The 26945-nt window shown below is 43.5% G+C and overlaps 1 protein-coding gene across 1 annotated transcript in view; it reads left to right on the top strand.

The window, feature by feature from the left end:
* Window positions 1–26945, top strand: part of NCALD (neurocalcin delta) — a 151983-nt gene that overhangs the window by 13313 nt on the left and 111725 nt on the right. Inside the window, exon 2 of the mRNA XM_075063140.1 lies at window positions 19149–19209. The gene's annotated coding sequence lies outside the window, so the exon portion shown is untranslated. The remainder of the gene's footprint in view (window positions 1–19148; window positions 19210–26945) is intronic.

The following is a 26945-nucleotide window of genomic DNA, read 5'->3' as shown; positions in this document are numbered from 1 at the left end:
TGATCAGCGCTTCACGCTGGGCAAACAGGAAATGAAATTCAAAAGTTCGCAGGGCTTTTCCTGTCAACCTGGTCTGTGCATCCGAGTTCAGATTGCTGTCCAGAGCGGTCACAATGGTGCACTGTGGGTTAGCTCCTGGAAGCCAATACCATCAAATTGTGGCCACACTAACCCTAATCTGACATGGCAATACCGATGTCAGCGCTACTCCCCTCGTCGGGGAGGAGTACAGATATCAGTATTAAGAGCCCTTTATGTCAAAATAAAGGGCTTCGTTGTGTGGATGGGTGCAGGGTTAATTCGGTTTAATGCTGCTAAATTCGGTATAAACGCATAGTGTAGACCAGGCCTGAGTCTATGTGCTTAGAGCCAGGCATGTCTGGTGGGCATTACCAAGTCACAATTTGAAGCAATACTCTTGATGTGTCTCCTGTGAGTGAATCATTGAATTATAACTCCTCTGCTGGACAATGGCTGGTGATGTCTGTTCAGCACCCATCCAGGTATTGGTTACCTCCCTTGTCATTGTCTCTGAAGAGTTAGTATCTGGGTGCTTCCTAAATCCACTGCATATTTTAGTGACAATCATACAACACAATTCTCATAACTTCATATGCAGTGATGATGTACATATTGAAATGAAACCATGGGTTTCAGCAGATCATAACCTTCCCTCCTGATACTTCACATGGCCTGCTTTATATGCGATATCACAATTATATATAGATAAGGAATAGGGTGCTCCCCCGAGGTATAGAGTATCACACCAGGCTTGGGTTGGAACCCAAGTTTTGGGACCCTCCCACCCCGCAGGGTTCTTGAGACCAGGCACCATCCTAAGTGTGGAAGTCTACACAGCAATGAAACAGCCCTGCAGCCCAAGCCTGAGCTGGTTGGCAGGGGCCAGCCTCAGGTTTTTCTTTACTGTGTAGATGCATGACAAGAAACATTCAGGTACTGCAGAAAAAGGTGATGGCAACACAGTAAGATGTCATACTTCCCTGTGAGTAGGTATGGAATGAGTCCAAATGTGCTTTTAGTGAGTTCTGTACTGCTGGAGATGCTGGTTTTTTGGAAGATACGTAAAGCTGAGGCCCTGAACATTCGTGGCCGTTGAAGAACTTTTTTCTGCGAGCTAGAATGCTTAATCTTGATGTCCTGGTCAAATTCTGATTTGGTTGATTATATTTTCTCTACCTAAATCCACCTTGCAGTTTAAGTTGGATATGTCACTCCTTGTGCTAAAATTGTTGTGTATTGTTACCGTGTCATTAGCACCAGGGAAATGTGGGTGCTCAGTACCTCTCAGAATTGGGTGCATAAACAGCTGTCATGCTCTTCACAAGAGGTGGCTGTGTATCTTACTGATGGCTGAACTAGTGCATCTCATATCCTTTAACTGCCTTGCAGGGAGGTTGTGAATCTTAATTAATTAATTCATTGTTTTTAACAGCACTGTTAAAACAGCAGTTTTCAACCTGTGGTCCACGGACCCCTGGGGGTTCACAGACTGTGTTTAAGGGGTCTATGAAAGGTTCTTGCATAGAACAGTGGTTTTCAACCTGTGGTCTGCAGACCCTGGGCCCTGGGGATCTAGAGACTAAGATTTCCAGAGGGGTCCGCACCTCCATTCAAAACTTTTTAGGGGTCCGCAAGTGAAAAAAGGTTGAAAATCACTGCTCTGGAAGTGCAAAGCGTTATTGTTTATTGGGACTGCACTTTCAAGAGGAAAATAATTTCTTTTTGCATAATTACCTCGAACTTGTGACTGGCGATTGAGACTTTCCATTGTACCTCACTCATTATTTATGTTTAATATATTGACATGATGTGTTTATTTTGCTCAGGTATTTATTTTGGAAAGATCTCTGTTTGCATTTGTCTTTTACTATGAAGTACACATATGGTGATATTTGCTTTGCTGGGATTGATGCATTTCTCCTACCCCTCCCTCACCCCTTCCCTAATGCCTTCACTTCACGTACTTTGTGCTTTGACAATTCCAAATGCTCCTGTTTGGTTTCAGTCCAGGTCAGTGCTGGCCAGCTCTTGTTCCTTTTATTCAAGCAATGTCCTTTCACACTGGAGAATGTTTCTATCTAAATAGTGGCTGAAACAATCTTTTAAAACACCTCTGATATTAGTCTCCCTGTATATCTCCTGTCATTTATGCCAGAGAGGAGCAGATGTTATATCCTTCACATTTAGAACATTTGAACTGCTCTCTCTCAGAAGGCCTTTCTTTTGCCTTCTTCTGGTATGTCTTGTATGGTGACCTGAGGTCATCTGGGAGTCTCCCATGATATTTGGGCTGTGAGGGCATAAACCCTGAACAGGCTTTTTCTGTATTTCATGCTGAGTTGGTGGAAAAGTAGTTAATCAGGATACTTTTAGGTCTTTCCTAGAAAGTTAGGTAGATGGGACTTAATTGTCTCTGCAAGAGAGAAGAGCCAGCTAAATGTTCCACAATATGTTGCTCCATTTCTGCCTGTTAGTAAGTAAAATGATCTTCTCATGCTACACATCAGCTGTATTTTGGCTTGCAACAAGTCTCCTACCAAGATGTCTCCCACCAAGAACATGCATGTGATATTTTTCCAGGCAACGGGAAATGAATATTCATTTAGCTTTGTGTTTTGGATGAGCTCTTTGAGCTCTCTCTCTTTCTCTTTCTGACGCCTGTCTCTGGCGATATGCAGTTATTAAATTGTAAATGGCATTCACCTTAATTTAATATAAACTGTTGCGAGGTTGCTATGCATTTTCATCCTTGAAATCTTTTTTCTCCTTGGTTCCTTGTCCACTGTGTGCTCTACACTTTACATTTTATCTCGCATGTGAGGTTAAGATTCCTTTTCATTTTAAAATGTACTCTGCTTTTTAAAACTTCTTATATCTAAGGCACTGAATCCTTAACAGCTGGAGAGTCCTTTGGTCATCGGTGGGTAGCACAGAATGCTTCCGACTAAACTAGTGTGATGCTCAGGAATTGCACGGTGATATTTGCATCCTGACCAGTCAGGATATGATGATGAAAACCAAGCATAATAACAACAGCACTGAGCACTTATATGGTATAAACAGAACCCTCTTAGTACAAAGAGCTACAGCATTCTTTCTGGCAGAGAGAGAGCGGTGGTAGAGATGAAGGGACTGCTAGCTATAGGAAGGAGGCAGCAGCAACTGTGAGCTGTGGGAGACCAGAACAGCATGGTGTTCTGCTCTTGGCCTAACACTTCTTTCTGGTGGAGTTTTAACAACTGGCACCTGTGAGCCTCAGCCAGTATCTCTCTGCTTCCACTTGCTCTGTCCAACCCCTTCTTTCCTCCACCACATTCCTTAGTCCAGTATTATGGCTGCCAAAACCATGGGTTTCCTCCAAAGACTGAGTTTTCCAACCTTTCCTTTGGGTCTACAGAGAAAACTCATCAATCAACAGAAGAATCCCCACTGATTGGCTGTCACTCCCATTGTCTGGCATCCTGGGAAAGGCAGCCAATCAGAACTGTAGAGCTCCTGCCCCCTTTTCTCCCTCCCTCCAGCACAGGACTGGAGTATACCTGTGCATCCAGTGCTGGCTAGGAAGCAGCATCTCCTGTTGGCTCTGCAGCAATCTCTGGCCCCCTCTTGAGGGACGTCTACACAACAAGTGCTACAATGGCACAGCTGCGCCACTGTAGTGTAGACACTTGCTACAGCAATGAAAGGAAGTTGTAGAGGAGTGGACCCCTGCTCCTGCCCTGAAGGGGTAAAAACAGCCCTGGGAGGGGGCTATGGCTGGAGAAAGCAGCTTTTAGGCTGGGCTGATTGGGGGAAGTGGCTGCAGCTGGGGCCATGCCCCAAACAGACTCAGCTGGTCCTATAAAGGCAGAGAAGCCAGGGGCAGACAGAAGGCTCTCTCTGTTTGTAGAGGGAGAAGGGCCTGCAGGGAGCTAGACACAATGTACCTGAGTGAAGCGGAGCTGGGGAAAGGCAGAGGAGCTGGGAAGCTCTAACCTGGAAAGCCCCACGCTGTGGCCTAGCACAAGGCCAACAGGTACTGGGGGTTGCAGAGGGCAGCCCAGGGGTAGGCCAAGGCAGCAGGTCCAATCCCTCCTTGCCAGTGATGAGTATGCTGATACTGCAGTCTGCCCCAGGTCGTGGGACTAGATAATGACTGGCAGTAGCCATATACTGAGGCAAGGTGGGGATAGAGGGTGGGGGTTTCCCAGGAAGGGGAGACCCTGAGAGAAAGGGGTTACTGCCAGGGGGCAGCACCCCATATAAAAGGACACCAGATCCAGGGAGTGACACGGGGGCCAGTGGACAGGAAGATCACCGGCCTGCAGAGGGCACTCCAGAACTGGAATGACCTAATTCCCAGGAGTCACCAGCAGGAGGCGCCGCAGGAGTAAGTTCGCTCCTCTACAGAGGTTTTTTTTGTCACTGTAATAATCCATCCCCTTTAGAGGCAGTAGTTAGTTGGACAGAAGAATTCCTCCATCGACTTAGCAGTGTCTACTTGGGGACCTACGCTGGCTTAACTTGGTCTCTCAGGGGTGTGAATATTTCAATGTGGCTAGGTTGACCTAAGTTTTTGGTGTAGACCGTGACTCTGTGTGTTCTTCCCCCACCTTTGACACTTGGAAAAGGGATGAGGATCCTGCACTGCTGCTGCCCCAACCCTGGCCTGGGAAGGATCTGATCCTCCTGCTTCCTCCTTCTCTCTAGCTGGACTCCTAAAAGTGAGGTGGATTGGTAAACATAAATGTCTGGGGAAGCGCGTGTGTGAGAGAGAGAGACACACACACATATCATGGAGACACTGTGGAGGGAGGCTGCACTAAAAATGAAATGCCTGGGAAAGATATCTGCATGTGAGGTGTGAACTCCTTGAGGGGCTGTTGAGTTGATGGTGCTTGAAGAGTAAACAGAAAAGAAAAACCAGAGGAGGTGAGTGAGTGAGTGCTGGAGGAGAGAACAATTAAATGCTGGTATCTTACTCTGTCTCCCTACCTTGCTCTATCACCCCTTCTGGTTTTATTTAAGTATATTTATGCAATTTTGTACTCATTCGTGCACACTTGTACAAGTTTGCGTATCTACTGGGATTAGGTTTGATGATGTTGGTACTCAGGCAGTACTGATGTAATTTTGTTCAGTAATGAAAGAGTTAACTTATACTCATAGCATCACATTATACATATGTGGAAACTGATGCATAGACTGTCAATTTCTGCCCCAGGGCAAAATGGCACAACTCCTATTGACTTCACTTGTACTGTGCGTACTTACTATGGGGCTGAATTTTGTCCAGAGAGTCTAAGTGACTTGCTCAAAGTCACACTTCAAGTCGGCAATAGAACTAGGATTAGAACTAGGGCTGTTGGTTAATTGCAGTTAACTCACACAACTCAAAAAAATTAATTGTGATTTAAAAAATTGATTATGATTAATTGCACTGTTAAACAATAGAATACCTATTGAAATTTATTAAATATTTTTGGATAGTTTTCTACATTTTCAAATATATTGATTTCTTTTACAACAGAAAATACAAAGTATACAGTGCTCACTTTATATTATTTTTATTACAAATATTTGCACAGTAAAATGATAAACAAAAGAAATAGTATTTTTCAATTCACGTCATACAAGGACTGTAGTGCAATCTCTGTGTGAAAGTGTAATTTACAAATGTAGATTTTTTTTGTTACATAATTGCATTCAAAAACAAAACAATGTAAAACTTTAGCTCCTACAAGTCCACTCAGTCCTACTTCTTGTTCAGCCAATCGCTAAGAGAAACAAGTTTGTTTACATTTACGGGAGATAATGCTGCCTGATTCTTATTTACGATGTCAACTGAAAGTGAGAACAGGCATTCGCATGGCACTTTTGTAGCTGACATTGCCAGGTATTTACGTGGCAGATATGCTAAACATTTGTATGCTCCTTCATGCTTCAGCCACCATTCCAGAGGACATGCTTCCATGCTGATGACATTCGTTTAAAAAAAAGAGTGCATTCATTAAAATTGTGACTGAACTCCTTGTGGGAGAATTGTATGTCCACTGCTCTGTTTTACGTGCATTCTTCCATATATTTCATGTTATAGCAGTCTTGGAGGATGACCCAGCACATGTTTGAATTATGAACACTGTCACTGCAGATTGGACAAAATGCAAAGAAGGTACCAGTGTGAGATTTCTAAAAATAGCTACAGCACTTGACTGAATGTGGAAACTACAGAACCCGAACCACCAAAAAAAAAAATCAACCTTCTGCTGGTGGCATCTGACTCGGGTGATAAAAATGAACATGTATCGGTCCACTCTGCTTTGGATGCATGTCCTCTGGAAGGGTGGTTGAAGCACAAATGGACATATGAATCTTTAATGCATCTGGCATGTGAATACCTTGCAACGCCAGTTACAATAGTGCCATGCGAATGCCTGTTCTCACTTTCAGGTGACATTGTAAATAAGAAGTGGGCACCATTATCTTCTGCAAATATAATGAATCTTGTTTGTCTGAGAGATTGGCTGAAATAGGACCGAGTGGACTTATTTGGCGCTACAATTTTACATTGTTTTATTTTTGAATGCAGTTATTTTTTGTCCATAATTTGAATTTTGTAAGTTCAACTTTTATGATAAAGAGATACACTACAGTACTTGTATTAGGTGAATTGAAATATACTATTTCTTTTGTTTTTTACAGTGCAAATATTTGTATTAAAAATAAATAGGAAGTGAGCACGGTACACTTTGTATTTTATGTTGTAATTGAAATCAGTATATTTGAAATGTAGAAAACACCCAAAAATATTTAAATAAATGGTATTCTGTTATGGTTTAACAGTGCGATTAATTGTACAATTAATTACAATTAATTTTTTTAATCATGTGAATAATTGCGATTCTCTTTTTAAAAATTTTTGACAGCCCTAATTAGAACCCCTCCCAGGGTTTGAAGTATGACTCCGAAATGTCATATGTCAGCACAATGATGACTGTGTTACTGACATTCAGCCTTTCAGATACCTTTGTGTGTTCTGGCAGCAGTTCTGAATTGTCTTGTTACTTCTCTCCTTACAGTGTGTTCTGATAAACAGAAATGACAATATTACTGTATGACAAAAAACAACAAATCCCACTTATTGCTTTTACTAAACTGTAAAAATGTGATCAACCCAGAGAGTGTCCATATTATACTTATTCTATTAAAATCCTAAGAATATGTATATTGTGAACCATTTTTGTTGACAAGGCACCTTAAAACTCTTTAACTTGATATTGCTATTCTGCTCATGAAGAAAACAGGAGCAGAGCTTTCCAAATTTGCATTCATCTCCCTCCCACCCCATCCTTGTCAGCTTAGATAAATTAAATAACAGTGAAGCTAGTGTCTAACAAATATGTGGGTGGCAAGGCCAATGTTTGAAAATTATACAATAGGTCAGAAAATAAAGATAAGGCATCCGTTTTTAGTAGCCTTATCTACAGGAGAGGAGTAAGGTGTGTTTATATAATATTGTGTCCATTATTATATTCATTTGATGCCTTATTTTTGTGAAGAGTTCATAGGTCTTGTTGACTACTTTGAAATGAGGGCCTACTATTGCACAGGTGCCCAAAGTATAGGTTATAGAGTCCTAAAAATTAGCCTCCAGCTGTCCTTACCCTTTAACTTCAGAGTGAAGACAAAGTGGATTCACTGTGGGTGTATTAGGGCTGGTGAAGCCAACAAAGCAATTTCTGTAAGGGACAGGTAAATGTACAACCACATGTTATGGTTGGAAGCGTTCAATTTGATTTGAAAATAATGATTTCCTATCAAATCTGGAACGCCAAGAAAGATAAAGTTTTTATAATATGTAAATATATATTCAGATTAGTTGTGGGCCAAGCCACTAGTCCTGCTGTCCCATAGGGTGGACACCCTTGTATTAGTAGCAGTGTAATTATTTTGTGATGAAGCTTCTTGGCATCTGACTGTGGGCTCCCTCCTGCCATATCTAGTCTGACCAATCTATTCATTGTTCAAAAACCCTTGAGTTTTAAACAGCCAATGAGTATTTCCCCTGTAGTCTCCTCATCCACCTGTCATCTATAAGACAGCTGCCATTAGACGGACTTTTGCTGTTCTTCCCCTTCCCTTCTGCTTCTCCTAGGAAACTATGCACCTTACTTCTGAAATCCTCTGGAGTTCAAGTGATTTGGAACAGAGTCTTCTCTTTGCCCTAAACAAAGTCTCCTATGTGCCTCCCATCTCCTTCACTTTTTGCCTCTCAATAGCATCCTGATGGTCAGGACCTTTAAAATGAGGCAAGAGAATGGAGACACTGAAACCAGACACCAGTTTATAAATCATTATACTGTGCTCAGTTCAAGCAAAATGTCAAAATCACTGGAGTACATTTAATGTCAGTTATGAAGCACAAAGTAGTTATTTCTACTTTTCAAAGTGTTTAAAATCTATTTGGGTACATTAGTGGTGACTTACAATCTGGCAAACTGTGAACATCCTTAAATAATCTCAACCAAGCTGTTTCCAAACTAGAGCAGGGCCAAATTCACAATTTTTAGTTTATGGAAATTCACATGAAATATTTTTTCATTTTTCATAGCTTTGAAATCTTTCCAGTTTCTGTCTTTATTTACATTTTTGACCAATTGATGATTTTTGTCATCTAAAACTTTAGCAAACTCATTTCCTCTTAGGTCAGATGAGCTATTGTTTCACTCAGAAACAGGCAAAATGTTGTTCAACATTTTCAAATTCAGTATGTTAGCAAAACTTTCTCTGAAATTGGACACGTTTTTTGAATTAATTAAAAAACAAAACCATTTACAGTAGTTTTTCATTTTCTTAGAAATGTTTTCCACACCTCATTTCAAATATTGTACTTGTTAGTCCTTCAGGACCTGATCCAACTCCTGTTAATGTCAGTAGAAAGACTGGCATTGACTTCAGTGGGAGTTCGCCAAAGCCCTAAAATATCATAATATTTTGCATGATATTTAAAAAAACTACCCTGATTAGTATTACACTGGCTTTGTCCCATTCTTGGTTAATTGATTCTTCTATAATGATAGTTTCTCATCCATGACTACCAAAATAAAAATAACAAATATGAAGCACAGACAAACAATTTTACAGTCCAGTTGGCAGTCCCACTAAAACCTTAGTAAAAGATTCTGTTATGCACCTCAAAAACATCCATGTAAGTCAATGATTAAGTATATCAAAGACGTTTACTGGAGACAAGTGTCTTGAGCAGCAGTTCACAGTGTATAGGCAGAACCATGAGCTAGCACATGCCTAATATAAGATCTAAAAGGACATTGTCAAGTCTTTCCTGAAGAGCAGGAAATGTGTGAAAGTGTAGCTCCTCTGTTACTGGCTTCAAATAATTATATTTTATCACAGCCCTGGTGATAGACTATGCTTGATTTTGCTTGAATTTTTCTTAATTTTTCTTAAGCTGTGACTGATTTCTAAGATTTCCTGTAATTTGGCGGAAACGTTACATTTTGCATTAAAAAATAAAATAGAGAGCACACTGTTCTGCATCACAACTTGATGACTCTAATGCAAAACTCTTTTACATTTTATGGAGTATAAAGGTCAATTTGTTGTTTTTACCATCTTCAGAAGAGCCCAATGATAAAACTAGAGTGTGCTGCACATGAATCTGATGCCAGGGCACTGGCTGTTACCTTTTTGAGTAACTGTACCAGTTTGCCACACAAAGATGTAGGCGTATGAGCTAGCAATCTCCCCATTTTTTTCCAGACAGTCATCACTTCCAATTCCTACTTTATAATGATAAAACTGTGATCCATCTTCTGTGCTGACCCCAGGTATGTTGCTGCTGTCCATCTCCCATTCTGGTATACGCACTAATGGTGCGCTGCTTACTTGTGGCACTTCTACTGTTTGCTACTCTGTGATAGACTCTCCTTAAAAGGGACTGTAGGTTCAGTTTAGCATCCAAAATACTAAGACTATACCAGTAATTTACAATAATAAAAATACCTTTACACAGTGAAGTTCAGATTCTAATCTAAACCTTATATGTAAATCTTTTAGATCTCCCATTCCACAAACACTTTTATATATGGTTTAACTTTAAGCAAGTTAGTGGTTAAATTGAATTCAATACACAGTTTGTTCTTAAAATTGAGCATGTGCGTAAGTATTAGCAGGATGAGTGCCTACATCTACAAAATTGGCCGTAAATTGTCATGAAAGCAGGTTTTGGAGTTTGTCATTCAAGTACATCCTGTTTCCATTTGGCCTGGGAATCCAACAAGAGCAGCATTCTCTTAGGGTACATCTACACTACCCGCCGGATTGGAGGGTAGCGCTCAATCTATCGGGGATCGATCTATTGCGTGTAGTGTAGACGTGATAAATTGATCCCTGATCACTCTCCTGTCAATTGCTGAACTCCAGCAGTGTGAGAGGCGGAAGCAAACGAAACAGAGGAGCTGCTGCCATCAATCCAGTGCCACGAGGACATGAAGTTAGTAATTTTAATTCAATCTAAGATGCGTCGACTTCAGCTATGCTATTCCCGTAGCTGAAGTTGCGTATCTTAGAACGATTCCCCTCCCCCCCAGTGTAGACCAGGCCTTACAACATTTTGATGCTTTTGGTCAATGTGGAATCAGGTTGTGCCAAAGGTGGCAAAAATGAATAGGGATCACATTTTAAAACTTTAAAAAAAACTCTCATTTTCTGCTCCTTAATTGGCTCAGTTGCCTTTAGGCTGGTTAGATTTTGGGCAAAGGCTCAGGTCCTGTACTGTCTTGCCTGCACTAACACTAATAAGATCTAATAACAGTGATTTGAAAAATTAGCCATCCCAGCAAGAATAAGAGGTACATTGGGGTGGGTAATAGTCCCCCTCATTAACAGGATTGCTTCAAGGATGGAGAAGGAGACAGCCCTCCTAAAGGATAAGAACGTACGTGTGATAATACATCACTGTATCAAGCATTCTTTGTGACTTAGTCTGCAAAAGTGAAAAACAATTTTACAGTAAAACTTTTCAGTGATAATTTTTTAATGGAGGCAATTCCTTCAGTAGGAGGATTTCAGTGTTTGATGGAGCCTCAGGGTTTGGGATTTCTCCAAGGCAATGACTTTTCTGGTGTGGGAGAATATATCATGGACAGCGTCCGAAATAAGTAAACCCTTTGTTTAAGAACCTTCCACATGTAGCAATATAAGAAACAACTGTACTGGAACAGATGTGATGTCTCAGAACTTAAAGCAATGATACAACCGCAGGGTCAAGAATTTAGCAACATTCAAAGAGGGATTGCACATTTTTATGACTAAGAAAAGAATAGCCAAAGTTATAATAGTAAATATTTTTCAAAGGTTAGGAAGGGATATAAAACCTCATGCTTCGGGGCTTATGCAATCTCTGACTATTAGGCCATGTCTACACTACAAAGTTTTGTCAAAATAGCGATGTCAGTGAAGGATGGAGGAAAAAAACCCACAGCTATGCCAGCAAAACCCCTAGTGTCATTCATGGAGGTGGTGCTATTGTACCAGCAGGAAAACTTTTTCTGTTGGCATAGACTGCCTCTGCACTATGGGACTTGAGTGGAACAGCTGTATCTGAATATCTTCAAAGCATTTGTACTGTAGACAAGAACTGAGGGGTAAGGGACTTTTTAGCGGGGGTGGGGCTTCTTGGAGGTTTGCTGGGAGGCAGACTATGCCACATCTGCTTACTGCAGGGGTTCTTGTACTTTCTTTTGAATATCTGCTGCTGGAATGGTAGGCCCATGGGTCTGATCCAGTATGACAGTTCCTGTGCTCCAGATTTTGCCACCCTTACGTATGCTGAGTGGTAACTTAATCCATAAATTTCCCAAGTGGTTTCAATGGAATTGTTTGAAGCGTAAGATAGTCAGCATGAATAAGGATAGCAGAATGTGGCAAAAAATGTCTAGAAGGTATAGTAGTGTGGGACATGGTAAAATAATATAACAGCATATTGCTATGTTGCTAGGGGACATGGGTAAATAATAAGTATGAGTGCCATGAAATTGGTATTGACTAATTTGACTACTCTCCCTATTCCCCCAGTCTAACATCTGTCTCTAGCTTGGTGAGCTCTGTAGTACATATTTGTGGAAAGCAGGTCATTTCCAATTGTTAAAAATCTGCTCATAAACACTGACCACATGAAGACGTCTCTCATAAATAACTCTGGTCCTTCACTACTAAAATCTAAAATAAATTATTTTTGTTGGCCATAAGGAAGGGTTATTCGATCCTTTAGAACAATCTTGTCTCTGTCTCATAATTCTCTCAATGAATTATTGATTACAGCTGGACAAGCTGCATTGTTCAGGGAAACTTAATAAGTGAAGGAATTAACTGTGCATGTTGAAGATACTTCAGACATAGTGACAGTGTTAGAGCTGCATTACATTCTTCTATATTCATGTAGTAGGGTCTCTGGTAGTATCACCAATCAAAGTAACTACACAATTTAATACTAAACTATAGTCTCTCCAGTACTGCTATAAAAGTAATTTGCATTATAACAAGCAGCACAACTGGCAATGGAGTAGGAATTTTAGCACCTCCAACCTCTGAACTATTTTATTTCCTACTCAGAATCTGTGAGGTGTAATACACTCTGAATTCTTTAATGGCCTGTTTCTGATCCTGCTTACACGTTTTACATACCAGTGAAATACTGATTTTTGTTGAGTTACTCCTGATTGGAAGTAATGTAAGTGAGATCAGAATCAGGCTCTAAATAGTGTATGTGTATTTTTAGAAGTCGAATGGCTATGATGCAAAAAATAAAACACAGTGGTTATGTATAAGGATCCTTAGCTCTTTCCAGTCTTCCTAATACACCAGGTAGGATAAAAGCTGTAACTTCAGATGTGAAATTAAACATGTTGTTTAGCACAGAAATAATGGGAACTAATCTTCTAACCAGTGCAACAAACGAGAATGCCCTCTCAGCTAGATCAAAGCACTTTCTCTGTTAATGTTTTTAAAACAGGCTGCTAACTGGGCATGATGTATGTCAGTTTAAAGCTATTGCAGCTGGAGGCAGGGTTTGTAATGAACACAAAAGAAGCGCTCCAGCATCAATCTTTCAGAGTCTGCAGGCCTGGAGTTCTGTTATAACTGTGACCTGGTTTTATTTTCTGGCACGACCTTTCATTAGAATGGCAGTTGCAGGAACTGTTTCTTTGGTTGATAAAGTTTTACCTTCCGATAGTGGTTCTGGCAATGCAATGCAATATAATGCAAACCTCACTTCCATGTAGAAGTGAAAGTAACAAGCCTCCCTCAAAAGAAATGGCAAAGTCTGAGGCCAAAACACCTACAAAATGGATGTGGTTAAAAAAAGTTGCTGTAAGAACGGTCAAATACTCATTTAGCCCAACCCTCAACAATATAGTCTTATTTACAACACGTTCTGCTCTTTCAGAGTCCCATAAGATTAAAGGACCCATTCCTGCGAGATGCTAAGGAGTCTAAACTCCCACTGGCTTCCGTAGAATGGCCCCATACCTTGCAGCATGAGGTCTGAATGCTGCTATGTCCAATACAAATGAGAATATTTCTCTGAGACAAATACATGACTGGATTCAGTGCCACCCTTGGGCAGCCTCTGCTAGGGGTGAGGCTCCTAGAGAGCTGTACCTTTGTGTAGCAGAACTCTCAAGAGTGCAGGAGATCGCAATATTGTCTTCCAGTCTCCTCTGGGGCTCAATCCCCCCCATCAGCACAGCTGGCCTAATGGGCACAGAAGCAGTGAAAACTGGTACCCTATGTATATACAGGAGTGAATCTGGCCTGGACATCACTTATATTATAGCATTTTAGTCTATAAAATACTCTGAGAAGTGGAATAGTGGTGTTGCTCTAAACATCCCAACTTGTGCAGTTATTATTACACTGATGCCCAAATAGTGCTAGGCTCATAAGTAGAGGCTGTCCCTGCCCTGAAGGGTTGATGTTCTAAGTAGACACTAACTGGAATAGTCACACACTGGGGCAGTGTTAAGGGTATTGTGGCATCCTTATTGTTGTCAGCAAGTCACGGTCCCAGAACTCTCTGCTAACCCATTTTACACCATCCACTATGCCTTATGTTGCCCACTTCATCACCCAGTCTACTGCTAAAGCAAAGAGGACTGGTGATGACTCACCCCCTTGTCTAACTTCAGCCACAGTATCAAACCTCTCACTCAGGCCTGTATCAGATCTCACTGCACATCTACTTCCGGCATGTTAACTCCTTATGCTGGTCAGTTTGTCTGGTATCTGGTACCCCTTCTAGCAGTAGTCCCTGGGTTCTCTGGGTGGACACAATTGAATACTTTCTTAAAGTTGATTAAGATGGGTTTTCGCCACACAGTCACTTTTTCAATGATCTATCAAAGAGTAAATACAGTATACTCCTGTTTATCTGAAACCTTGCTATCCAGACCTCCATATGATCCGATTCTCTTCCTTGTCTCCCATGTATCTCCTGCTGGAGGATGAGGAAAGGATTCAGATAATGTGGATGTTTGGATAATAGAACAGAAATCACTGGTCAAGACTGTGAGGAAGAGGAGGAGCCCCCAGCTGTGGAGGAGGCCACCTTGGTGCTGAATGGCTTCTGCAGCCAGGAAGGGGGTTTCTGCAGCTCCACTGTCATGTGAGTGAGCAGACCCATGACCGTGGGGCCAGTGACTCCTGATTCCTGAAGGTGCAAAATGCAGGAAAGGCTGCAGTCCTGGTTGGGCAGAGCAGACTCTTGGCCAAGGTCTCTGCTCTGCCCCTCCAGGACCACAGCCTCTCCTGCTCACCTCATGCCTGCATGGATGTGGCATCACCAGCCCTGCAGCAGCGCAGGGAGCTTTTGCAGCCCCATTGTATTGCAGCCTAAGGATTAGGTCAATGGGTCCCAGCTCTCCCCGTCTCCGGAGTCTCTTCCCAGTAATGACTCCAATGCTATGGCAGTCCACCCAGGACTGGTGCTAGGGGTTTTAGCGCCTCATGGCAATTTCGCCGCCCCGCACGCTGGTCCCACGGCTCCGGTGGAGCTGCCGCAGTCGTGACTGCGGGCAGTCCACCGGAGCCACGCGTCCGCAGGCACAACTGCAGCAGCTCCGCCATAGCCGCCTGCCACCCCCTCCGGCAAAATGCCTCCCACCAATAATCCTGGCGCCTGAGGCGATTGCCTAGGCCACCTAAATGGAAGCACTGGCCCTGAGTCCACTGCTCACTAGGTAGCAACTCAGCCCTCTGGCCAGATGTCCAGCTGAGTTAGCCCTCTTCCCTTTTCTTTGAGTCCAACAAAATATATACAGCCCAACAGTCCCACAAAAGAAAGTCTTCAGCCCCCCTCCAGTCCCCGGGGGATGGCACACTGTTGACTCAGGACTTACAATGCCTCTATCGTCTCGTCCTCACTGGGGAGATGTAGGAGAAAGAGTTTTATGCCCCTTCCACAAGAGGGAGGTTGGTAAGGGAACCTGGGCCCTCCCTCTCTATTGGGCTCTAGCCCAGGGCCCAATGAGAGGTGGTGATTGCAAACACCCTGGAGTGTTTTGGAGCTGCTTTTCTGGGCCGCTTCCAACCACTTGCTTCCCCACAAGGCCTCAAAGTCGTTTCCTTATGTAACCCTTCTGCCCCTCTGAGTTGGCAGCAACAAGGGCCAGGTTCAGTATCCAGGGGTTCCGTTTCAATAACACAAGGCATAACCGGCTCGAGCCCCCACCCAGTGACCTGGGACACTTACATACCACACCCTCCTGGGCGCCTCTAGGAGGCAATACTTCCCCTCTCGCAAGCAGGGAGTCTGAGTGTAGCGAAATCTTTTTAATAAAGGAAGGAAACAATGCGGCATCCCATTGGAGAAACACCACAAACAGAGTTATAACACAAACCATAACCACCACCCCCAAGTACATTTGGCAATGTCCTTTTCCCCTTAGGGTCTTAAGTCCAATCACTCCAAAGTCCAACAACCCAAAAGTCTCTGGTCAATGCCACCCCAGAATTCAAGAGTCTATCTGTAGAGGTCCCTCCCCCCAGCCTGGGTGAAAGGGGCACCTTATGTGGTCCAGGGCCAACTGCCCTGCCTCTCCGTGGGTTCTGCTTCCGCCTTCTCCACGAACTGCTCCGCCTTACCAGCCGCTCCACTCTGCTCCTCCGGCCGTCCTCACAAACTGCTCCGCTCCACCAGCTGCCTCGTGAGCTGCTCCAGTTGTCCCAGCAAACTGCTCGGCTCCGCTCGCTCTGTGGGCTGCTCCACACGCCCCACAGCTACTCCGCTCTGCCAGCCGCTCCACTCCACCAGCTGTCCTGTGGTCCGCTCCTGCCATCCCCATAAACTGCTCCACTCCGCCAGCTGCTCTCTTCCACAGTATAGCTTCAGGCTCCCCCACTAGTTAGCACAGTACTCAGTGCTCCCAGCTCAGTAATTTCAGCTCTTTTGTGATTTCAGCTCTTAGTGATCTCAGCACATAGTAGGGGAGCCCAGTGCTAGTGCACCATTAGCCCAAAGTGAGTTCAGCTCAGCAACCTGTATCTAGAGTCTTAAGGGAAAAAAAAATCAACTCTGACATTCCACAGTGGAGAGAGGAGGAGGTGCAACTGATGCTTCTAGCTCCACAAGGAGCCTGCACCACCAGGCACAAATACCTGTCCCCAACCTCTCTCCCTTCACAGGGTTTTGGAACCCATGTCCCTTGTCTAGCAAGTACCACCCAACTGAGGTTGAGTCATTTCTGTCACAAAGCACCCACAGCTCGGCAGTCTGGGATGGGTTAGGCGTGCCTATGCAAATATTTGAGATTTTGCATTCCAGACATTCTTTCCACACTTCCCATACTTCACCACCAGATGTCAGGGTACAGCTCATCCTGACTCTGCTTACACTTAAAGTCCAACAGAAAATAGCAAAAACAACCAAATCTTCTGCCCATTTGGGGCTCAGCTGGTAATCTACTTTCCAGGTTTGCCCTGGCTTCAAACTGGCCCAGGTTCCTGGGTTTCCCTCCCATGCCCGAAGCTGGCAAGCTCTCCCTCTCCCCAGGGTTTTGGGCAGGCTCTTGGTAGGCCCCTGTCTCCAGTCAGGCTCCCAGCTCAGGGCTCAGCCTCTCAGGCCAAGACAAAGCTCCCAGCTACCTCTCCCCTGGGTCTCTTCCGTGGCTTCTCCTCTAAGGCCTGGGATAGCTGCCGCTTGCAGATCCCTCCCGTGCAGTAAGGACTTCTGCTGTGCCTTTACTCAGGAGCTCTCAAGTTAGGTCTATCCTCCTATTCTGTCTGCCCCTCATTTTGAGTGGTCTTGGCTCCCTTTCAAGCTTCTCCTCCAGGAGAACCAGGTTCTGCAGGCACAGTGGAGCGTAGTCATCTGGGGCAGAACTGCTCCTTAACCCCTTCTGTCCCAGTGTAGGTTTTATATACCTCATCACAGAGGCCTTTGATGGCTGCTCTAATTTCATTGGGTGTTATCAGTCCATCTTCGGTTTTTAACTTTGCTTTACTAAGAATGACACAGAACAGAAAGATTGCCCATACATCAGAGGTAGAACAAGAAGCAGTGAAAATTGGACTGCAAGTAAATGCAGAGAAAACCAAGATTATGAAGGTAGGAAACTGGACATAAGCTGCAAAGTTGATGGAAAAGAAACTGAACAGGTAGAGGAGTTCTGCTGCCTGTGGAGCATGATGACATTTGGTGGTGGCTGTGATAAAGATATTCATATGAAATTAGGAAAAGCAAACGCCACGTCTAGAATATGAACAATATCTGGTCAAACCACACCAAACTAAGGGTCAGATTATACCATGTGATTGGGCTGACCCCACTACTGTATGGAACAGAGACCTAACTGATGACAGTGGCTAACAAAAAAAAAAAAATTATTGGAGGCTGCCCATCACAGATAGCAGAAGAAGATACTACACATTTCATGGAAGGAAAAATAATACATGTGAGAATAAGGGAGCTCACAGAGCAGTATGTGTTAGAAAATATCATCAAAACTCTCTATTGTAAGTAGGGTTTTATACCAGTTTAATATCAGCTGTTTCTGTTTAGCTTTTAAATAGTTGCAGTGAACATTATACGCTCTGCAAAATGACAAACTTCATCTATTCTGCTTGTGTTTTCTTGCCATCTCAATATTTTAAAGTTTTGCTGCTGGGTCTGCAGTGTATAATTTAAAAAAAAAAGTTTGAATGGGCTAATTTGGTTGAATTATCCTCAAATGAGGTTGAACTGCATTTCTTAAATCATTTCAGTTTGTTTGCAAATGAATTTTAAATAGAATTTTGCTGCCATTAACACAAGTTAGTCCTCTAGGCATTTGGCCATGCTGGCTAACAGGCTGAGGTTCTACAGTACTATTCATTACGAATGGAGGAATAGCTCATTTTTAAACTCCAGTTTCTTGTAGCTGGACAAATTGTATGGCCAAACTCTTGCCTTTGTAAATAGCTGGCTAGGTTAACTTTTCACAGTGTTTCAATTTTATTGGATACACTTAATGGCAGATGCCAAAGAACACACTTCTTTTGTGCAGTAGTTTTCTTTGATCAGGTAATGGTGAGTTTGCTTTGAGACCCAGATAGACGCTGTGACAATCCTCATCGATTCCAAAGACTGGTTTAGACAGTGTTCCCTTAGTATGTTTTCGGTGTGGATCTCTGTTTAGCTGGGCATAAACAGGGAAGCAGTTAAATAATGCATGAATATGAGCATTGTCTTTATTCTTTCCTACTAGGCTGCATCTCATACTATAAATAGCTGTGTAAGATTTCCTGCTTGCTTTGCAGTGTCTGGGGTGACACTGACTCATTTTTGCTCTATGTGCTATTTGGATACTGTTTACTGTATACTTTCAGCCTGCCTATTTCATGTGGTCTTGTTCCATATTTATTGTTGCTAATCATCCAAAGATCCCAATAATTTTTCCTCTTAGCAACATGAAACACTCTCTCTCTCTCTCATTCATTTTCCAGCATGGACTTTCCAGTGGGTGAATCCAGTCTTATTTTATAGTGTTGTGTTGCTGCATTGCCTAGTTATATGTTGCCCCGCAGAATATTAAAGAGTGCATTTGGCCTACCTTGCCTTTTATAAATTTGTGTTTTCCTACCTTTTCCAGGACAGAAGTAGAGTACGGTAAACAAAAGAGGAACTATTCAAGAGGCAGCGTACAGCAGGTGGTATGTACATACAAAAAGTTATGTGCTCTCTTGAATGAATTTATGGTAAACCATAGATGAGGGGTGGGCAAACGTTTTGGCCCGAGGGCCACTTCTGAGAACAGAAATTGTATGGCAGCCCATGAATGCTCACAAAATTGGAGTTGCGGTGTGGGAGAGGATGAGGGTTCTGTTGGGGTGCAGGTTCCGGGGTGGGGCCACAAATGAGGAGTTCAGGGTGCAGGAGAGGGCTCCGAGCTAGGGTGGGAGGGTAGGGTTCAGGGCGGGTGAGGGATCTGGCTGGGGATGAGGAGTTTGGGGTGTAGAAGGGTGCTCTGGGTTGGGATTGAGGGGTTTGGAGGGTGGGAGGGGGATCGGGCAGGGCATGGGAGGAGTGAGGGTGCCAGCTGAGGGTGCAGGCCATGGGGTGGGGCTGGGGATGAAAGTTTTGGGGTGCAGAAGGATGCTGTGGGCTGGGATCAAGAGGTTTGGAGGACAGGAGGGGGATCAGGGCTGGGGTAGGGGGTTGGAGCATGGGGAGAGGCTTGGGCGCAGGCTCCGGGTGGAGCTTACCTCAAGCAGCTCCCGGAAGCAGCAACACGTTCCCTTCTCCGGCTCCTATGCAGAAGTATGGCCAGGCAGCTCTCCATGCTGCCCCATCCGCAGGCACTGCCCCTGCAACACCCATTGGCCACAGTTCCCAGCCATTGGCCACAGTTCCTTGGGGTGGGGGCAGCACACAGAGCAGAGTCCTCTGGCTGCCCTTATGCATAGGAGGCAGAGCGCCAGAGGGGGGCCATGCCGCTGCTTCTGGAAGCCACACGGAAAGGCCTCCAACCCTGCTCCCTGGCTAGAGTGCTGGAGTGGTGCAAGCCCCAGACCCTGCTCCCTAGCAGGAGTTTGAGGGCCGAATTAAAACGGCTGATGGGCCGGATCCGGCCTGCTGACCGTAGTTTGTCCACCCCTGCCATAGATTCAAGGAATCAGTGCTCATTCTTAAAGGCTGAAATGACACATTATTAAAAGCAAAGTTTCCCAGGGTATGTCTACACTACGAGATTATTCCAATTTTACAAAAACCGGTTTTTTAAAACAGATTGTATAAAGTCGAGTGCACACGGCCACACTAAGCACATTAATTCGGCGGTGTGCGTCAATGTACCGAGGCTAGTGTCGATTTCCGGAGCGTTGCACTGTGGGTAGTTATCCTGTAGCTATCCCATAGTTCCCACAGTCTCCCCCGCCCATTGGAATTCTGGGTTGAGATCCCAATGCATGATGGTGCAAAAACAGTGACATAAGAACATAAGAATGGCCGTTACCGGGTCAACAAGGTCTGTGCACCAGTACTGTTCTCCAACTAATTGGCACACCAAGTGCCCCAGAGGGAGTGAACCTAACAGCAATGATCAAGTGATCTCTCTCCTGCCATCCATCCATCTCTGACAAACAGAGCTAGGGACCCATTCCTACCATCCAGGCTAATAGCATTTATGACTTAGCCCATGATTTATTCAGTTCCCTTTTAAACATCGTTATAGTCCAGCTTCACAACCTCTCAGTAAGTTCCACAAGTGACTGTGCGCTGCGTGAGAAGAACTTCCTTATTGTTTTAAACCTGCTGCTATTAATTCATTTGGTGACCTAGTCTTGTATTATGGAATAATATAATTTCCTTATCCACTTTCTCAGCATCATCATGATTTATAACCTCTATATATCCCCTTAGTCTCCTCTTTTCCAACTGAGAGCCTAGCCTATTTAATCTTCCTCATATGGACTCTCCAACCCCTAATCATTTTAGTGCCCTTTTCTGAACTTTCTAGTGCTAGAATATCTTTTTGAGGGAGGACCACATTGTACCAGTATTCGAGAATGTGAGTGTCATGATTTATATAAGGCAATAATATATCTCAGTCTTATTCTCTATCCCTTCTTAAAATCTAACAATCCTGTTGTTTTTGACGCTCTGCACACTGCGTAGACATCTCAGAACTGTCCACAATGACTCAGATCTTTTCTGATCGTTGTAGCTAATTAGCCCATCATATTGTATGTATAGTTGGTTATTTTTTCCAATATGCATTACTTTACATTTATCCAATTAAATTTCATTGCCATTTGTTGCCCAATCACTGTTTGTGAGATCTTTTGAAATTCTTTACAATCTGCTTGTCTAACTATCTTGAGGCAGTTTAGTATCATCTGCAACTTTGCACCTACCGTTACCTTTCTCCTGATCATTTATGAATAATTGCATAGGATTGGTCTAGGATGACGCTTGGGACATACTAGTTACCCTCTCCATTCTGAAATTTACCATTAATTCCTACCTTTGGTCCCTGTCTTTTAACCATTCTTCAGTCATGAAAGGACCTCCCTTTATCCATGACAGCTTAATTACGTAAGAGCTTTGGTGAGGGACCTTGTCAAGGCTCTCAGAAATCTAGTACACTTGTCATTGATCCCCTTTCACAGTTTGTTGACCCTTCAAAGAACTCTAATAGATAGTAGACAGATTCCTTTACAGAAACCATTTGACTATTGCTCACATTGTCACGGGGTGATTCTGGTAAAGTTGCCACTTAATCCTTCTCGTAAAGCACGGCAACAATCATTTTGCCCTTTTCTCTGATTGCCCTGGCAGACGCGCATAGCACGGCACCATGAGCCTGTTTGCCTTTTTCACTGTCACGTATGTAAGGATGCTGCTGACAGAGGTACTGCAGTGCTACACAACAGCATCATTGCCTTGCCAGTAGCAAGCGGTTATCATCCCTATTGCACATTCTGCCTTGTAATATGCAATAGATGATGGGTTATCAGTCATTGCACCATTTGCGTTTGGAATTGGCGAGACGGTATCATCTTTTGTACAGTCTGCTACTGTCGATGGTGTCCTGGTGGCCTCGCTGAGTCGGACGGGGGTGATGGACAAAAATGCGAATGACTCCCTGGTCTCCTTCTTTATGTTGTCTAAAAATAGGTCAGTCCTTGCCGTATATGGGCAGGTACTAGAAGAACCAGAGACCACAGCCGTCCGGTCAGAGCCCCAGAGAATCCCGCAGAATGATGAGCCTGCAGCGCTTCTAGGGGTAGCCCCTGCAACAACCCCACTCATTGCTTCCCTCCTTCCCCAACCCTCCTGGGCTACCGTGGCAGTGTCCTCCCCATTTGTGTGATGAAGTAATAAAGAATGCAGGAATAAGAAACACTGACTTTTTAGTGAGATAAAATGAAGGGGAGGCAGTCTCCAGCTGCTCTGATAATCCAGGCACGACATTAAAGGGTTCAGGGGAGAGGAGTGCAGCCTCCCGCTGCTATGATAGTTCAGTGAGTACAGAATCTTTTCTTTAGACATGAAAGGGAGCGGGGGCTGATGGAGCTCAGCCTCCAGCTGCTGTGATGCGGATGGTTACCAAGCCTTTTCTACCATCTGCCGGGAATGACCAGGAGTCATTCCCATTTTTACCCAGGCACCCCTGGCCGACCTCACCGAGGCCAGCTAGGAGCACTCACGGGATGATGAGGGCGGTTTTCCACCATTTTGTACAGTCTGCCATCAGGAAAGAAAGGGGAGGGGATGCTGCTGTTCAATGCCGCAGCACACCGTCTACCAGCAGCATACAGTAGACATACGGTGACATTGAAAAAAGGCGAGAAATGATTTTTTTCCCTTTTCCTTCACAAGGAGGGGGGTTAAATTGATGACATATTCCCTGAACCACTGGTGACAATGTTTTTGACCTTTCAGGCATTGAGAGCTCAGCCAAGAATGCAATTACTTTTCGGAGACTGCGGGGACTGTGGGATAGCTGGAGTCCTCAGTCTCCCCTCCCTCTCTCCATGAGCGTCCGTTTGATTCTTTGGCTTTCCATTATGCTTATCACACAGGACTGTGCTAAGTCCCTGCTGTGGCCTCTGTCTATCATAGCCTGGAGATTTTTTCAAATGCTTTGGCATTTCGTCTTCTGTAACGGAGTTCTGATAGAACAGATTTGTCTCCCCATAAAGCGATCAGATCCAGAATCTCCCGTACAGTCCATGCTGGAGCTCTTTTTGGATTTGGGACTGCATCGCCACTCGTGCTGATCAGAACTCCACGCTGGGCAAACAGGAAATGAAATTCAAAAGTTCACGGGGCTTTTCCTGTCAACCTGGTCAGTGCATCTGAGATCAGATTGCTTTCCAGAGCGGTCACAATGGTGCACTGTGGGATACCGCCCGGAGGCCAATACCGTCGAATTGCGGCCACATTAACCCTAATCCGACATGGCAATACTGATTTTAGCTCTACTCCCCTCGTCGGGGAGGAGTACAGAAATCGGTTTAAAGAGCCCTTTATATTGATATAAAGGTTGTATGGACAGGTGCAGGGTTAAATTGGTTTAACGCTGCTAAATTCGGTTTAAATGCGTAGTATAAACCAGGCCACAGTTTACATAGAATAAAGGCAGATTGTGGGTGTAAGGCCACAGCCCAGCCATAGGGTGTGTGCGGAACCACCCCACCCCAGTTGATGTCTGTGGGGCATTGTGTGTGAGGCAGATAAATTGCCTCTAGAGCACCAGCAAGATATGGGCAGCATGCCCCGGTACATACCATGAAAGGGTGCAGCATGATTCAGCCCCACTGCCCAATGTTGAGGGAGGGCAGGGACACAGCTTTGCCCTTATTTGTCTTCTCTCCGCATCCTTTAATGGTGTTAAATGCCACTGTTGGTGTTATCATTACACAGTCCTTAGCTGCTAGGGATGAAACTCTCCCCTGTGCAGAGGGACAGCAAAAGCTGAACTTCAGGCCTCCAACATGGACCATTTTGTTCTAAGTGACTTACCAAGTGTCACAAAAGGTCAGTGTAAGCACTGGAAATAGAGCTCTGGTCTCCTGCTTCCCTGCCCAGTCACCTGGATCATAGCATCTCCATGCGGTGATGCCTACCCGAGTTACAATGACAACTAATCATTTGTTCTGTGCTTTAGTGTTGCACCGTTCTGTTGCCATGGCCTACTACTGCTCTGTGATGTGCATTTTTCAAGTGGTGGAGAATGTGCAAGAATCATCTGTAGTTTTCTCTTGCAGATAGGAGATGAAGGATCTCTGTTGTGATTGACCGAATAGTATTATTGTGACAAAGGATACAAAAGCACTTAACGCAATCAGACCCCCTTTCATTCCGTGTATGGAATAGTTTTCAGTTCCCAGTTATATTCAGATAAAAGAGAAATAAATATTTCTTGTATATAAATTATTTTTATGTTAAATATTACAAAGTCAGTGCAAATCCACTGGCTGCTGCCAGCTGTCTTTCATTTACCTTTGGCAAGCTCCAAGGCCCACAGAAGTTAATAGAAAGACTCCTGTTGACTTCTCTGGGTGTAACAATGGGCACTGAGCGTCATTTAGGCATTGAATTCAATTGAACTATTCAGAGAGTAAAGTTAAGCATGTGCATAAGTGTTTGCAGAATTGGAGAGTTGTATTGTATATATCTCTTTCTATGCTTTGCCGCCTGTGGCAAACAAATCATAATTCTATTTATTTTTTTAGGGGATTGGTGATAAAAAGTGGTACAAAATATCACCCCTTGAGAGCTTTCATGCAGATCTGTGTATTTATACAATCCAGATTAAGAGTTTGGCAAAGTGTGAGAAGGGATCATGATAGTCCCTATTGTCACCTAAACCTTTTTCAGGGGTGAGGTAGGGAAAGGAAAAGAGGCAATTTTTTTTGTTTTCTTTCTCTATGGGGCAATGCTCTTTGTTATGCTGCAAATGCATGGGGATGTAGTACACCTCTACCCCCATAAAACGCTGTCCTCGGGAGCCAAAAAATCTTACCGTGTTATAGGTAAAACTGTGTTATATCAAACTTGCTTTAATCCGCCGGAGAGCGCAGCCCCACCCCCCTGGAGCGCTGTTTTACTGTGTTATGTCCAAGTTCATGTTATATCGGGTCGCGTTATATTGGGGTATAGGTTTAGTTGCTAATATTGTAGTAGTGACTAATGTATGTCTCAGTATCAAAGCAATGCAAGATGTGTAGGCTTCTACTATGAAAGCATCCTTTGTGGATTTATGTAGGTAAAACGCATTCATGGTGTAGACGTCCAAAAATCAGTGTTTCAAAGCATGTGAAAAGATGGATATGCAAGTTTAGAGAACAAGTTAAGGCTTCTCTGGTCTATGGCTATTGAGGCTGTTATCGATAAAGACTGTAACAGTTCAGTTTCTGCAGATTTATAAAAAGGTAATAATAGAAACGTACTTGTCAAAGAAAGTGGTTGTTTTTACCTGTTTTCATATATGACCAGATCCTGTGGTCCTTACCTCCTATTGAAGTCAATAGAAGTTTTATCTGTGTCAAGTCAGCAGGATCAGCCCCATGATGGCTAAACCCATAGAAATTACTCTTACAGTGCATTTTAAAAAAACTTTCACTCTAATTTAGCAACTTTTGAGTATTGGAGGGAGAGAAAGATGAAAAGAGCTTATTACCAAAGAATGGGGAAAGATGTCTGGTCTAAGTCAGAAAACAGATGCCAGAAGTTCTTTCCTACTGTCTCTTCTGCGAAGACTAACACTATGAGACCTTTCTATATTATCTCTGGAGGAAAAAGTTAATGAAGCATCTGCCGGAAATACATACTAGAACAGCACATTCCCATGCCAAGAGTGAAACTATGAAGCACCCTCTCTGATGAGCCATTCTTTTTATTCTGGTCTGAATTGTGCTTGTCCTGTAATAAAAGAGAAGGCAAGCAACTAACTCTGGCAATTTAATCTGACAATTACAGTTTATCCATCCAACCATCTGAGGCACAGATTAGCTGCTGCTGGTGGGTTGGACAATGATTTAAAGTCAAGAGGTGCAGAGATGTCATGTTCACTACCAGCAGGGAAAGGAAATAGACTCAGTTGTTTATTGTGTCCAACTTCAATGCAGATGATATTTTTTCCTCCGCTAAATAATGCCTTAGGAGGAGCATTGAGAGTGGGGAATGAAGGGGGAGTGTCAGTCAACAGCGTGTGGACAATTAGCCCATTTCCTCATTTTGGAGGCCCCTCAGATGTTCACACACTATATAGTTCTGTGATGGTAACTCTAAAAAGCATGGAACCACCTAGAGATGATTGGTTGAAATGCTTGCCCATGTACTAGTCCAACAGGCTTGACGTAGGAGTTTCAAACAGTGGGGCCCAATGTTACATGTAGAAATGAAGCATAGGTAAAGAGTATCCAGAATACCAACTGTGAACAATTTCCTCTGTCACACGGAGCAGCCACGTCACTGATTATACAAGGAAGTTTGGGTCAGGTATGCTCAATATTTGTCTTGGAGACATTTCTGTTTGTATGAGAATACACCCTTACTAACAGCTCTACATTTCTTATATTTACCAAGGCAATGAAATCAAGTGACATTTTAAAACAAACTGTGAATCCTGTGACTAGCTTGTCATGCTTTGTATGGTTACTAGGAACTTGTCTCTCTGAGTTGGTTTCTGTATCTTATTTTCACCAGTTAAGGGTGTAGAAATATGCTGCAATTGGCCACCCATGAACAGGTTGCAAAATACTACAGTCATTTACAAAGGAAAATATTTTCCCATTGCCAGAAGCTAATCTCCCTTTAAGTGCTTCAGTGTAATGGAAAGAATTGTGCCAGAATCAAGAAGATTCCAAGAGGGGAAAAAACAATGCAACGGACTGGTTTCTGAATGTGGACGATGAAACATAATGTCAAATATGCTGTC

The sequence above is a fragment of the Chelonoidis abingdonii genome, chromosome 2 (genome assembly GCF_003597395.2).
Source record: "Chelonoidis abingdonii isolate Lonesome George chromosome 2, CheloAbing_2.0, whole genome shotgun sequence".
Taxonomy (NCBI): domain Eukaryota; kingdom Metazoa; phylum Chordata; order Testudines; family Testudinidae; genus Chelonoidis; species Chelonoidis abingdonii.
Note: the sequence above shows the minus strand (reverse complement) of the source record. Positions and strands in the feature narration are given on the sequence as shown.